The sequence below is a fragment of the Eumetopias jubatus genome, unplaced genomic scaffold, assembly GCF_037043125.1.
Source record: "Eumetopias jubatus isolate StellerSeaLion01/CBP00866 unplaced genomic scaffold, mEumJub1_p1.0 scaffold_4, whole genome shotgun sequence".
Lineage (NCBI taxonomy): Eukaryota > Metazoa > Chordata > Mammalia > Carnivora > Otariidae > Eumetopias > Eumetopias jubatus.
In genome coordinates this window covers 18698617-18714418 of record NW_028274810.1, presented here as the reverse complement: position 1 = coordinate 18714418, position 15802 = coordinate 18698617, and positions in this window count along the sequence as shown.

Here is a 15802-nt window from a genome sequence, read left to right as displayed (position 1 = left end):
ATTGGTGTAAATACAGGTAGATGTCAGTCTTCTGTTCAAAATTCTCTAGTAGCTCTCCCTTTTTACTCAGAATACAAAATTAAAATGCTCTAAATGGCCTACAAGTCCCTAAGTGATGTATAATTCGCAGCCCTCTACCCCCGCCTGTCTTTTAGTTCTGTTCTCGTTCCAACGGTCTCTTCCAGCACTCCCTTCTTTGGACTTCCGGGAAATCTCACTGTCGCTGTCTTCCCATGACTCTCCTCCTGGCACGTGCACCAACTGCTCAGTCTGGCCTACTCTAGTTATTGTACTTAACCTTTCAGTTTTCCCTTGCCGGAGCCTTCTTCCTCCTGCTTTTTCTTCATCCCCTGCAAATATACTGTTAAATACACAAACTTTTTGGTGCATATTTCACTTCTTGCCACTTCACCTAAACATAACTTACTGAAGGCAATGACTTCGGTTCATTTTATTCACTGCTATATTCTCAGCACCAATAAAATACAGGGGGTCCTATTAGCATTCAATAAATATTTGTTGAACTGTTTTTAATAGGTAGAGACATATAAATAATTAAAAATGGATCATGCTGCAGCTTATTTCAATAAGGTATGCCAAGTTTTACTTTAGTTGAATTTTGCTGAAGAAAATCAATCTGAAGCAAAAATGAGAAAGCTGCTAGCATTCCAATAAATGTTTCTTTACTATAAATTTTTATTCTAAAATCATTCCTTTAAAGTTTTCTAGTGTGTAAGGTTGAAGTCATTACAAGCTCTATTGTCCACCCATAAACATAAAAACCATGGCACCTTTATACATTTCTCTATCTCCACTCTCCCAGCACATTTCTCTTAGGTTTTGTTCAAGTTATATTTATATTTTCAATATTAATATTTATATTCTTATATTTAACCATGGTTATTTTTATACTAAAATGGGTTTACCACCAACTGTTTTACCAAGTCTCTATTATTGTTTGAAATTCAAAATAAGTAGCTTCCCTACCCTACCCCACCCCAGGGACTGCACATGTGTGAATGCTTGAGAATATATATTATTATCCAATTTGTCTTTCATTAATTGCCTCTGGCTAATGCATATAACTGGTCTTTTAGACCCACTTCCCAAACTGTTATTTCAAACCAGATTTTAAAAGACATACCCTTTGGGTGGCTCAGTCGGTTAAGCGTCTGCCTTTGGCTGGGGTCATGGTCTCACGGTCCTGGAATTGAGCCCCGCATCAGGCTCCGGGCTTAGCGGGAGCCTACTTCTTCCTCTTCCTCTGCTACTCCCCCTGCTTCTGCTCTCTCGTTCTCTCTCTCTCTCTCAAATAAATAAATGCGATCTTTAAAAAAATAAAAGACATAACCCCAAAGAAAGAAAGAAAAAGAAAGAAAGAAACAAAGACATAACCCCTATCTTCTCTGTGGCTTTTCTAAAACCTTGTATTACATCACTTCCAAAAAAAGCCACTGATGATTCTTCTTGAGACTGTGGCACTTACTTTGGGCACATTCTGTATGTAACATGCTAATTGGCTTTCAGAATGCCCCTGGATTGGCGTTCTGAATATTCTCTCATCTTCATGACTCATAAACTGGATCTGTCATGCATTATGTTCATTGAAGGTATTTTGTTTGTAAGCAAGCTGGCATTTCTCAGTGTTTCTACTATTTAGAGAATTTTCATTAGTACTTCTAGTCATAGCTCTTTCATTATGAGTGTTTCCCTTGACTTTATTGAAAAAAAATTCATTCCTCATCGCCTTGATATGATCAGAATCTAATATTTATTTTCTTCTATCTTCACCACAGCAAGAATATTCTCAAAGATCTGGTCCCTTGATGTTGTCCTTCCCTTTTATCCAATAGTGATGTTGATCTCCTTTTTCCACTGTTGTGTTTCTTTGAACGTTTTAGTGAGCTCACTAAAAAGCCATAGCTATAATATAACTAAAATATTCAACAGGAGAGAAAAATGTTTAAATGGGGTACTAGATAGGCATTTGGGTAACTGCCTATTAAGAGATATTTGATGACTGGTTCTAATGTGATTATTATCTCTTCATGAAAAAAAGTATGTCTTTTATCAGTATATAGCACAGTTTTTCATTACTCATTCTGTTTTTAGCTTTAAAGCTGTATTTAAATTATATTTAGTGTATTAAAATTTTCTTCAAGTTATTTCGGGTTTCATATGTGTATATGTGTGTAATTCATATATGTATGTATGTGTATAGATTTGGAATTTGTCTTTTCATAGCAAGTTTAATTAATTTCTGTATATTACAATTATTATTTTGGAAGTATTCTCTGTTAACTTAGTTTTATGTTTTATATTTTTATATTCTTTTTGATTTTATATTTTCCCCTTAATTTTCCTTGGTTTGCTTGCATTTTCTCTGCTATTCATACATTTATTTTATTCTTTTCTTGTTGTCATTAGTTTATTACTATCCACTATGTATACTTACATGTTAGTTTAGATTTCCAATACTTATACCTACCATATCTTCATCCCAAACAAAGTAAATTACTTAGGATCCACTAACAACCTTTGACAACCTTAATATCATTATTTTGGGCACTACTTATTTAGACAATGAAATTTACTGAGGTATTTACTTACTTTCACTTTCCATAGTATTGTTCTTCTACTTGGGAATCATTTCTATTCTTGCTGATGTACTTTTGTAAGTGCTTTCAAAAAATACTATTGGATAATAAACTTTCTGAGAACTTATGTTTCTGAGAACCTTTGGAATTGGTCAAGCTATTTAAATGAATAGTTTACTTGCAGGTAAAATGTGATGCTCAGTGATTTAAAAAAGAACTATTAATATCTTAAGCACTTTCAAATATCATCTAGTGAGAAGTTTGAAATGATTTCTATCTCTTGATGGTGAACTTTTTTCTCTTCTGGTGGTTCTAGAATCATGTTTTCGTTGAAGTTCTTAAATTTAAAAACAATATTTCTGTTTGTGTGTATGTGTGTGTGCATGTGTGTATTTGATTTGCCCTTATATATATATATATATATATTCTGCTGATCATTTCTGTGTTTAATTTTTGGGAATTCTAGTTATTATATCATTAAGTATTTCCATCCTCCTTTATTTTTTCTCTTACTGGTATTCATAAAATTTATGCTGACATTTCTAACTCAATTACTTTTGGAGAGTTCCCTTACCTTATCATCTAGTTCATTAATTCCATCTGTTGACCAAATTCATTTTTCCATCCAAAACATTTATTGAGATCTTTATTTCAGCAATTAAAATTTTATACACAATAATTTAAATTGGCTTGTTCCTGATGCTAGTTTGTAACTCCTTCTCTAACCTTTCTTGGCATATTTATTGTTTTTTTTTTAATATTGTCCTGCCTTATACATAAATTTGGTTGTTTAGTTTGTTATCTTTCTCTATGGTGCTTGTGCTCTTCAGATATTCTGCTTTTTTTCTGTGAGGCTGTTATGTTTGGTATGTGTATTACCTAGTTAGTCATTTATATCTGGAGAAAGGTGAGATCTTAAATATTATCTTGTGCTATTTCATATGGATTTTGGATATGGGTTGAACATTAGGGCAGAGATCTCTAGTATTACATATGGTTCTCAAACATAGCCTAGTTCATTCACCTTCCTTCCCCATGGTAATGCTGATCCTCAGGGATACCCTTGGGCCCTCTGATTCTTATGTTTCAATATTAAGTTTGATGTCTGCTTTAGGTTTCTGGTAGATATGTTTTAACTTAAAATTATACATGCAGAGTCCTGTTTTGTGAAGTTTTTAACTAAATATCAGGATATACTTTCTTTTTCCTGAAACTGATGATGTTATGGTTCTATTTACAAGTCATGGCTGATTAAGAAAACATTTCTGAACAAATCAGGACATAGAAACTCTCTTCCTCTCAATTTGTAAGTCTTCACAATGAGTAGGTGAAGTGAGACAAGTGGAATGGTATAACTAAAGTTAATATATTTATGGTAAAGAGTTTCCCTTCAAATGAGGCTAGAAATGGGATATTACCTATGTTTGGAGACAATATAATCATGGCAGTACCAATATTTCTAGGCAAAATATTTTTGTCCTTTATGTTACTCTGGGTCTCCAAGGAGACATTACTGTAAAAGAAATTCTGCATTCTTACTTTTTATTTGCTGTGGTTTCTTTTCATCAGTCTCAGCTTGTTATTTTGGTGTTTGTTTCCTCTTCCTTGAATCAGAAAAAAATCAGTGTTGGCCTGATGTTAACTGATCGATGGGATGAGTGGGTTTTCCTTTATTCTCATTGTTTTTTAATTTCGTAGTTCTTAAAATCCTTCTCTAAAATTTGTAATGCTCTGCCAATCACTGTAAACTTACATTAATATATCAATGACTCAGTAGCCCACAAATGGGGGTGAGATGGAGTCAGCTCTGTGGTGGACTCCTTAATGAATCCCCAAGACTTCCCATTTCTAACATTTCAAGTGAGGCTGAGTCCTACTGATGAAATGACATGGCAGGTGAGTTTTTTGTTTTTTGTCTGTTTGTTTTTTTCTTTTTCTCTCACAGTGTCCCAGATGTCTTCATCTCCAGCCCTTGCTCTCTATATTGTGGGTATTACTTGGTTTCTTGTGGCATTTTCTCCTTTTACTGTCTGGTAACATTATTTTGTTTCAGAGGGGATAATTACAAATCTAGTACTTATTCATTTTCTCTATCAAACTCATCCCATCTGTATTATATATTAATCTTCCCTAAATTTTAGTGAGGTTGGAGTTTACTTTCATTTTATTTGTAATCCCTTTATTCATTTCCTAAGATATACAGGGCAAGCAGAGAATGAGTTGGTAGAGAGAGATGGTATTAGTTAGGCCTCCATACTTACTTTACAGTATTACATGGAAATCTGTAACAAAGAAAATCTTTGTTAACATGCCTCTTGAGAAAACCATAGACTATATTCAGTAACTGTCTTACTCAGGTTTTCATGTGTTATCCAATACATTTATGCAACGCAGAAATAAATTAATTTCAATTTATCCACTTGTATCTAATATCAGCTTTTGACTTAGCAAGATTTTAGGCGTGCTTTCTTATGACTCTAGTATTTTTTTTCCAAAAATAATCAGTATAGTTAGGGTCTCTCAAACTTAAAATGATTATATCATGGCATGTAACAAAGTGAGTAAGCATCCTCAAAAATAACTCCCTTCTAGATTGGATGATAATTAAAGGATTATTGTGGATGAAATATTAGTAATTTAAGATAAATATTAATTTCCTTCTCTCCAATCTGGTCTCTCTTAAACTAGGTAACTCACATATAGGAATATTTTGGGCTGTAATCATAGAAAATTATAAGATGATCTGACCATTGCAATGAGATGATTTTGTAAGGAAAAGAACAACTTATTTAATGTTGTCTAGTAAATTGAAGTTGCCATTTTAAGAAATATAAATCTTATAAAACACGATGAAATATAGCTCACAAATATATATATATGTTGTGAATAGACTGAGAAAAAAAGTAACTACTACAGTTAAATAACCGTAAATGAAAGAAGGCCACAGCTGCATAAAAACAGACCCTTTCCAACCAAACATTTTGTCTTAATTGAATTGCCTGCTGAGCCAAACAAAAATCAAGTCTCTCCCAGAATCAGACTCTGACTGTCATGCACTTTAAGTGAAGGCAAGCAAAATGCCTCTCCAAGCTTCCAGAGAGTATTGTGGTTTTCAGAGGGTTTTGGAAAGCTTTTCAACAGGGTTTTTCATAATTGTATTTTTCCCTAGGTTAAAAGAAATCTCTAATCACAGTGCCTTTTTTATTCCCTCAGGTACTTCCCTACCTGTGTTACATGAGAGACCACTGTGATTCACAGGAGGAGCCCTCTTTGCCAGATGCAAACTAATTTTATACAGACTTCGTTGAAGCTTTAGAGTATTGGATTTTTTAAGTAATGCAACGGCTTTTAAAGACCTTTTCCAATTAACATTTTCTCCTTCATGGCATCCCTTATATCCTTTCTTAGTGACACAGAAAAATTTTGTGCTGTATACTATGTGCATGTTATATTCATACACATCTTTAAAAAATACTACACACAGATACAATAGACAGGTATGATATGCATGTAAATAAAACACATCTTATAAATGATGATAGTCAAGTATTTTTTCTTTTTTTTTTTAAGATTTATTTATTTATTTATTTATTTAAAGCCGGAGGGGAGAGAAGGAGCATGCACACATGGCGGGGGTGGAGGGGTAGAGAGAGAGGGAGAGAGAGAATCCCTAGCAGACTCAACACCCAGTTTGAGGCTCCGAGATTTAATCTAAAGACCCATGAGATCACAACCTGAGCTGAAACCAAGAGTTGGATGCTTAACCTCCTGAGCCACCAGATGCCCCAATTTTTTTCTTTCTACAGCAAAATACGTAACATAAAAAAGAGAGTAAAAAATGTGTTCATTTTAAAAAGTATTTAATTTTTTTAATTTTTTATTGTTATGTTAATCACCATATATTACATAATTTGTTTTGGTGTACTGTTCCATGATTCATTGTTCGTTCATAACACCCAGTGCTCCATGCAGAATGTGCCCTCCTCAATACCCATCACCAGGCTAACCCATCCCCCCACCCTCCTCCCCGCCAGAAACCTCAGTTTGTTTTTCAGAGTCCATCATCTCTCATGGTTTGTCTCCCCCTCCTATTTCCCCCCCTTCATTCTTCCCCTCCTGCTATCTTCTTCTTTTCCTTTTTTCTTAAAATATGTTACGTTATTTGTTTCAGAAGTAATTAAAAAGAAAATATTTTACCTCAGCATGACTAAGTACTAGAACATAGCTCCTTGAATGCTACTTCATGTTCCTTCCTCCACTGTATACTTCTTTCTCCCCTAGTGCACACTGCTAGTCTAGTCTGACTTTTGTGCTAAACATTATCACACTTTTTTATATCTCATTATCTCTGTGTATATCCCAAAATTATATTAAGTTTTTCCTTCCTTTTAGAAGTAGTACAAATGAAATCCAGGCAACTGTTGGTGAATGTTCATGTGATTCATTGTGTCACTGTATGACATTTTTGCTAATGGATATTTGGATTGATTTTAGTTTTACAGATGAATAAACTGCTATAAATACTATGTATGTTATCTGTTTGTAGTCATTTTTCTAGTAGGTTACACACAGGTTCACTTTTAGGAGAAAAAGCAAATTGTTTTTCAAATGGTTTTTAGTATTTTATACTCTGTGAATTAGCATATAGGCGAAACTGCTATTACAAAAAGTGCCAAAAAGTACAGTAACTTGAGTATTTCTCTTTTACAAAACATTCGAGTTGAACAGCTTTGGACTGACAGAACAGCTCTACTTTGAAGTCATTAAAGAACAGGATAATTTACTTTGTTCTCCCCTCCCTCCAAGGGTTTTGTCTTCATCTATATGGTAGAAGAGCATCCACTTTCCTATTCAGGGGAAGAGTTAAGCAGAAGTATAAGGCAAGTGGCTTGTTTTAAATGAAATGATCCAGAAGTGACACTCATCTTTCTAATCTGTCTTGAAAGCTATGCTGGCATGAAAGGAAAATTAAGTAGAAATTTGGAAGAAATTTTAATTTCCAAAGATATTAGAAACTTAAAGTTGAGAGTACTTCCCAGAAAGTAAAAATAGATGAAATAATAGATCAAAGTACAAACGTCCAAATAATATGAGCACTAGAAAGAATCAAGAAAGAAATAAGATGAGAGCCTTTAGAACATAAATAAATAAATATTAAAAACTAACGAAAGTTCACGAGTTTCCAAATTAAAATGCTTTATAAAAAAGGATATCATCAAATTTTAGAAATCATAAGTATACAAATATAATAATTATGAAACTCAAAAAATTGTGCTGATGGTAAAAGAATTGAGCATGTGTGCTACAGGGAGAGGTGTAGGGGGACTGGTAGAGTATAAAGAAAATAAACTATGGCCTTCCATAGGAACAAAATATTAGATAACATATAACACCGAAAACTTTACAAATTAAGATATACACACATTATTAAGAGACCTGGAGATAAATGCCAAAAGAAACAGTAAAAGAAAGAAAAGTGACAGCTTCTGGGAAGTAGGAATTGGGAATGGTAAGGAATGGAGCAATGTCTGGTCATTTTCTTTAAAGATTTTATTTTATTATTTATTTGAGAGAGAGAGAATGAGAGATAGAGAGCACGAGAGGGAAGAGGGTCAGAGGGAGAAGCAGACTCCCCGCAGAGCAGGGAGCCTGATGTGGGACTCGATCCCGGGACTCCAGGATCATGACCTGAGCTGAAGGCAGTTGCTTAACCAACTGAGCCACCCAGGCGCCCTGGTCATTTTCTTTAAAAAAAATTTAGAACACTTGGGCTTTTGTTTTAAGATTTTATTTACTTGAGAGAGAGAGAGAGAGCATGGGCAGTGGGGGAAGGGGCAAAGGGAGAGGGAGAGAATCTGACACTGACTCCATGCTCAGCACAGAGCCCAATGCAAGGCTTGATCCCATGACCTTAAGATCACGACCTGAGCTGAAACCAAGGGTCAGATGCTTAACTGACTGAGCCACCCAGGAGCCCCTAGAACTCTTTGGCTTTTTAACTATATTCATGAATAACTCTGCTAAAAAAAAAGAATAAAAATATAAGAATATATATATTATATATAAGAATATATTATGTTATATATAAGAATATTATATAAGACTATATATTATATAAGAATATATGTTATATAAGAATATATACATATTATATGTTATATAAGAATATATATATTATATAAAATATTATATATATATATATCTCACATATCCACCATTAGCTTTACATTTTAGAAAACTCTTTGATTTATTTGTCTATAAGAGGGTAATATTATATACCATACCACTGTGTTATGCAAATGAAATGACATAATATCTGTAAAATCTCTAGAACAGAGCCTCAAAGGCATATTATAGGCATTAAACTAATGTTGCATCTGCCATTTTAATTGATCAGGGAGCCAAATTCTAGAAAGGTTAAGTGATATGACCTAGTGATAGAAGAACAAAATCAGGAAAGGGAATTCTGATCAAATCTCCCTCTACAGCATCACTTTCATTATGCTACATTTCACCTGACATATTTATACTAAGAAGCACATTCTATTGTACATATTTGTGTTCAGTAAGATGATTAAGAACAAATCCAAAATATTCCAAGGGAAAGTCTTCACATAAATCTGTCATATTGTTATCACTTTGGAAAGTGGGAAAATATAGATCCACAACTGTATGTCTAATGAATTTCAAATTATCTATGGCTCCTTTTCCTTTTTTAATTTTCTATCTTTACATTTCACAATGGTTAAAAAAAAAAACCCAACACTGTCCAAATTTAATATCACTTACTGCCTTGCAGCCATAAAAGTGATAGAAAATAAAAATGGAGTCTTTCTGAATAGTTTTCATATGAGTTTGATAAATGATAAAATTCATCATTAACTCAAACTTCTTTTGCTTTTGAGTAAACATATGTGGTATATAGTTTTAAGTCTTAGAATTCAGCAATAAAAATGCATTAACATCATGAATGCCTGTGAAAGAGCAAACTTACAAAAGAAAATGGACAGTGATGTCAAAATAAAATTATATTACATGTTACTCTCAGTTTTAGTGCCTCCATTACTGGTATGGGATTTGGGAGATTGTGGAGGAAGCATTAGTACCTAGTGATTTTTCAATAGGGTTGATCCATCCATGTTATCATACACATATCAGAGAAATGAATATAGATTGTGGTTTAATACTTAATACATACATATAAACAGATTTTATGCAGGGTAGTGTCTTCTTAACTGTGAATAATAAATAGCACATCTTGCTGGTAATATTTTGAACTTTATGTGAATATCATTCACACTGTTGGTGAAAGAGCATTGCTGGTGTCAACCTGTGCTTAAGAAGGTAAGGATTGATGTACTTATGTTTAATACATTCCAGTGTCAGAAAGAGACAAAACTGCATATGACTTGTTTTTTTAAATTATATTTTCAGTGCTTAGAATAAAGAATGGTATAGTCTAGGGATTTATTCTTTCATTAATCCTTTTAAATTTCATTCATCAATTCATTAACAAATATTTATCATGAATCTATAACAACTACTTTCCACATTTTTTGCACTGAGAGTAGAATATAATGCAAAATAAATCAAAACTTCTTCCCTCATAGAGGTTAAAAGCTTGTGAAAAAATTACTAAAATATATAGAGTGTAAGATGGTGAGATATATATCACAGAGAAAAATAAATTAGGAAAAGCAACAGAGAATGTCAGGTGCAATTCTAGATGGAATGGACAGTGTTATGGGTTGATTTGTGTCTGCCAAAAAAAGATAGTTAAAATGTAACCCTCCGTACCTCAGAATGTGACCTTATTTGGAAATAGGGTTGTTGCAGATGGAATTAGTTTAAGTAGGTTATACAGGAATAGAGTGGACTCTTAGTCCAATATGACTGATGTCCTTACAAGAAGGGAAAAGAGACACAGAGAGAATCTGGCTGTAAGAAACAGAGAAATAGAGAATGCCACGTGAAGACGGAGGCAGTGATTGGAGTGATGTATCCACAAGGCAAGGTATGCCAAGGATTGGTGCTCAACAATGTAAGCTAAGAGAGAGACATGGAAGAGATACTCTCGTAGGGCCCCCTTAAGGAACTAACCTTGATTAATTCCTTGACATCAGACTTCTAGCTTCCAGAACTGTATGAGAATACATTTCTGTTCTCCAAGTCACTCAGTTTGTGGAACTTTGTATAGCAGCTCTGGGAAATGAATATAGTCAAGAAAAGCCACAGGCAGAGGATGATATGTCAGTTTAGACCTAAAAGGGACAGATTACTGTGAAAATCACTGGAGGAGATTCCAGGCAGGGGAAAATACGAGTTCAAAGTTTCTGAGGCTAAAAGGTGACTCCCATGTGGCTGGAGCTGAGTGATTAAAAGAAAAGGTTAATGGGAGATAAGTTTCAAGAATTAAGAGGGTGGAAGAATCATTCAGGCCCTTGATGTTACAGGATTTTGAGCAGAAGAGTGACTGGATCATATTATGTTTTAATTGGATAAATCTAGATGTTATGTTGAGAACAGATTGAAAAAGGGCAATGTTAGAAACAGGGGAAACATTTAAGAAGGTATTACAGTAATTCAAGAAAGATTTTATGCTGCTTTTCCCAGAGCAGTAGCAATGGCTGTTGTGGAAATGAATTAATTGGATATTCTAAATATACTTTGAATGTAGAGCTTATAATGTTGGTTAAGGATCAAATATAGGATGTGAAAGAAAGAAGAGAAGTAAACAATGCCTGAAAAGTCTTTGTCCTAAAAAAGCTAGTGGAATAATGTCACCATTTATTATGATAAAGAAAAGAACAGAAAGAGCTGACTATAGGGGAAAGAGCAGCAGGTTTTGATGTTAAACAGATATTCAAGTGGAAATATCAAATAGGCTATCAAATACGTGAGTCTGGAAAGAAATCTGTGTACTTATATCATGTATAAGAGACATGAAAGTGGATGAGCACCTTAAATAAATGTGTGTAAATAGAAAAGAAGGTAGGACCAAAAACTGAGTCCTAGAGAACTCCATGGTTAGCGGTCAACAAGATGAAGAAGAACTAAAAAAGGAGGTTGGGAAGAACTAGCCAGAAAGTTAGGAGGGCAGATAGGATTAAGTGCACAATGTTTCAGGGAAGAAAAAATAGGGGGGGGGGAAAGCATCTGGTATATGTACTGCCAATCAGTCAAATAAAATCAAGACTAAATTTTAGCTATTGGGTTTAGCCACAGAAGGATCATTAGTGATTTAATTAGGAGCAGTTTTAGTGTAGCATAGGAGTTGGAAGTCTAGAGGAAGTAGGTTGAAGAGAGAATGAGAGCAGAGAAACCAAGTGTCAGATGCTTGACTGAACCACCCAGGAAAATCTAACTCTAACAATTTTCTGTAAAGACTAAAAAAAATAAAGAAAGAAATGTTGTGGTATCTAGAAAGGTCAAGTGATTTTGTTAAATGTGTTTGTGGGAAGGTGCATCCAGTCAAGAGGAAAACATCAGCTGATTCAGAATAAGACAAGAGAATTTTTATATAGTTATCTTTGATTAGACTGGGGGTAGCGGGTGCACAGTTAATTGAATGAGAGTACTGGAGAGTTTGACTTTTGTTGCAAAAAAGGACTGTTTACCTATAGTTTCAAGAGTGACTACAGAGAGTAAGATCACAGACGAGAGGCTTAAGGTAAACATGGCAGTAGGACTTAGAGAAGTCCTTTTTTCATAGTTTCAATTTTCTCATCTCTGAAAGAAAAAGCAAGGTCAGGAGCTGAGAGCTAGAATTAGGTAGGAAGGGATTTGATGAGAGATAAAAGGCTATGAAATTAATGACCAGAGAGTGAAAGAGTGAATGAACTGGGACAATATTCTGAGATTGTCAGGGCAGCATTTGGAGCACATTCAAGGTAAATGATAGTGTCTTTAGAGTGAGGTGGTCAGCATTGCTGTGGACTTTTTCTCTATACCTGATGTCACATGAAGTGGATAGAAAGTTGGATTTAACTGACCGGGGTGGAATATAGCTGAATTTTCTTTCACATAATCACCTATCCCTCCCCTGACTCCTGTGTTGTAACTACAGGTCATCTTGCCTGTTCCAGCTACAGGTGGTCTTGCTGTTCCTCAGTCAATGTTGCAATGACTTTAGGCTTTAGCGCTTCGTAGGTTCTTTCTTGTTCTTCACATTTCTTGAAGGTTTTGTCAGTCAGAAGTCTGAAGAAAGGTCTTGCTTGCCTATTCATCTAAATAGCTCTTCCTCTCCACCACAGAGGCCCCATTTCCTTTCCTTCTATATTTATTATTGAAATTTATCACTACCTGCCTTTAAGATACTCTGTAATTATATCCGTCTCACCTTTTCCTTTCTAGAATGAGTGTAAAGAGAATGCAGACTACATGGAAATTAGAATTCTTTGTAAAGAGTTTAGATTTCATTGTGAATGGTAAGAGGGATCACTGCATGATTTTGTGTATGGGTGTGATATTTTCAGATTGTTATGTCTGAAGGTGACACTGAATACTGAGTGGAGACCCTGTAGTAGGAGAGAGGATGACAGAGATCATAGAGATCAGTTTGGAAGCTACTGAAATATTCCTGATAATAGATGAAGTTGTCTTAGATTAAAGATGGATTAGCACTGATGGTAAGACTTGGAATCAGAGTAACAAAACTTGGTAATGAAAAATGTGAGAAAAAGAAAGGAACAGAGAATTCTAAGTTTTTGACTTGAGAAATTGAATGCATCATGGCAATACTTACTGAAGTATTAATATTGGTAGATTTTCACATTTTATTAAAGATGAGACATTTGAAGATGGGACTCTAGAATTCTGTTCTAAATCAGGGATAAACTAAAATTTAAGTGAGATTATAAAGCATTGACAAAAATGATTTCAATATAATGGATATTTTTGTCATTATGAATGATGGACAAAGTACTATGAACTGTACATAAATTAATATATGTGATTTTAACAAAAACTCTGAGGTAAGTGTAATTTTTGCCTCAATTTATAGATAAGGAATTTGAGTAATAGGAAAACTAAGAAGCTGCTTATCCTCGGCATCAAAATAGCACTAACCTTTTAGAGGTTCATGAAAATGATTATTGTTTCATATTAACTACCCAGTAAAGATTTTATTTTATTTTTTTTAAAGATTTTATTTATTTATTCATGAGAGACAGAGGAGGAGAGAGAGAGAGGGAGAGAGAGAGAGAGAGAGAAGCAGAGGGAGAAGCAGGCTCCCAAGGAGCAGGGAGCCCGATGCGGGACTCGATCCCAGGACCCCGGGATCATGACCTGAGCCAAAGGCAGATGCTTAACCATCTGAGCCACCCAGGCACCCCCCAGTAAAGATTTTAAATAACATATTAGCCAACTCTTTTCACTATAATTCTGAGAAATGAAGCATTCTAAAACCCAGAGCCTCAATACAACAATTATGCATCTCGGGGCACCTGGCTGACTCAGTTAGAAGAGAATGTGATTCTTGATCTCAGGGTTTTGAGTTTGAGCCCCACATTGGGGGCAGAGATTACTTAAATATTGAAAAAAACTTAACAAGATATTTTTTTAAAGATTTTATTTATTTATTTGAGAGAGAGAGAGAAAGGGAGCATGAGTGGAAGGGGCAGGAGAGGGAAAAGCAAACGCCCCTCCCCTCTGAGCAGGGATGCAGGCCCGATCCCAAGACCCTGAGATTATGACCTGAGCCAAAGGCAGACGCTTAACCAACTGAGCCACCCAGGTGCCCCTAAACTTAAAACAAAATAAGAATAAAAACCAATTATGCATCTTGTGGATCAGTGAATCTGCTTGGGTTCAGCTGATCCAGGCTAGGCTGGGTTATGAGGCTCTGCTCAGACTGCAGAGTCTGAAATGGGTCTGATTTCTATTGTAGGCCTGTGGGCCAAAGAGACAGCTCAGTTTCTTGTGTCTCGTACCAAGAAGTTAATCCAAAACCAAATTTTATGGCAAATAACAAAGGTAGAATGGGAGTAAGGCCTAATCTCAGAACAGGTATATTGCCACTTTCATTCCATTGCATTGATCATTCCATTGTCTATGTGAAGACACATAGACAAATCCAAAGTAGAGAAGTGATGAGCGATATTATATCAATAACAAGGTTATGGCAAGCATGTGTATACTAGAGCTGAAAATTGTAGAGAAAAATCAGACCCAGTCGTTAAATCTTTAATAAATAGTCTACATGGAGGTGCCCTTGAAACAAATAATACATTCAAAAAACAAACCAAAACCAAAACCAAAACAACAACAAAACAAAACAAAACCTGGCCCTTGACCAGCTCCTAGGATTTAATCTCTAGGCACTTAGAATATCTTGCATGATAAAAATGTGTTTGTATCATGCCAGATAGTTTATGTTAACTGTGATTTACATAGCCTTGAGTAATTCTGTATCAGTGTGGCATCTGGAGAAGCTGGAGACTGAGTAACTAAGGTCAATTACACAACACACCATGCCTACATGACTATCCCCCAATAAATATCTTCGATGTCAAAGCTCAGGTGAGCTTCTCCATGGTTAGTGATACTCAAACATACCATCACACATTGTTGCTGGGAGAATTAAGTACTGTCTGTAGGACTCCACTTGGTAAATAACTGGGAGCTTGTATTTGGACTCGGTCCTAGGTGCCTTTTGTCTTTGTTGGTTTTCATCTGTATCAGTTTGCATAAGAAACCATAACCATGAATATAATAGCTTTTATGAGTTATGTGACTCATTCTAGTCAATCCTTGCACCCGAGGGTGGTCTTGGGGACCCCTGATCCGTAGGGGCAAAGATAGAGTCTGAGAATACAAAGTTTAGGAGTGAAAGATAAGAAACCAGATAAAAATTTGATATTGTAAAACAAAGCTGCTGGTGAAAGTGACACTAAAAAACTGTAGTATCTTGGTCACACAGGGGAATAATGTTTTCCAAAATGGAGGAAGTTTCACTTGGATCACATGCTGAGAAAAATGAAAAATGAAAAATAATTAATCAATTCATTTAAAAAGAGTATTAAAGCAATTAGAGATGTGAAGAGAGAATTATTATAAACCTTGTTTGGAGGGATTAAAGGAGAATTGGGTATAAAAAAAAGTGTTGTAAATACTGGCCATACTTTAAGTTTTACTTACTTTAAGTTTTTTACTTTACGTTTGTTTAAAGGGGAGAAGAATACAGTAGTAGCTGATGTGGCAGATAC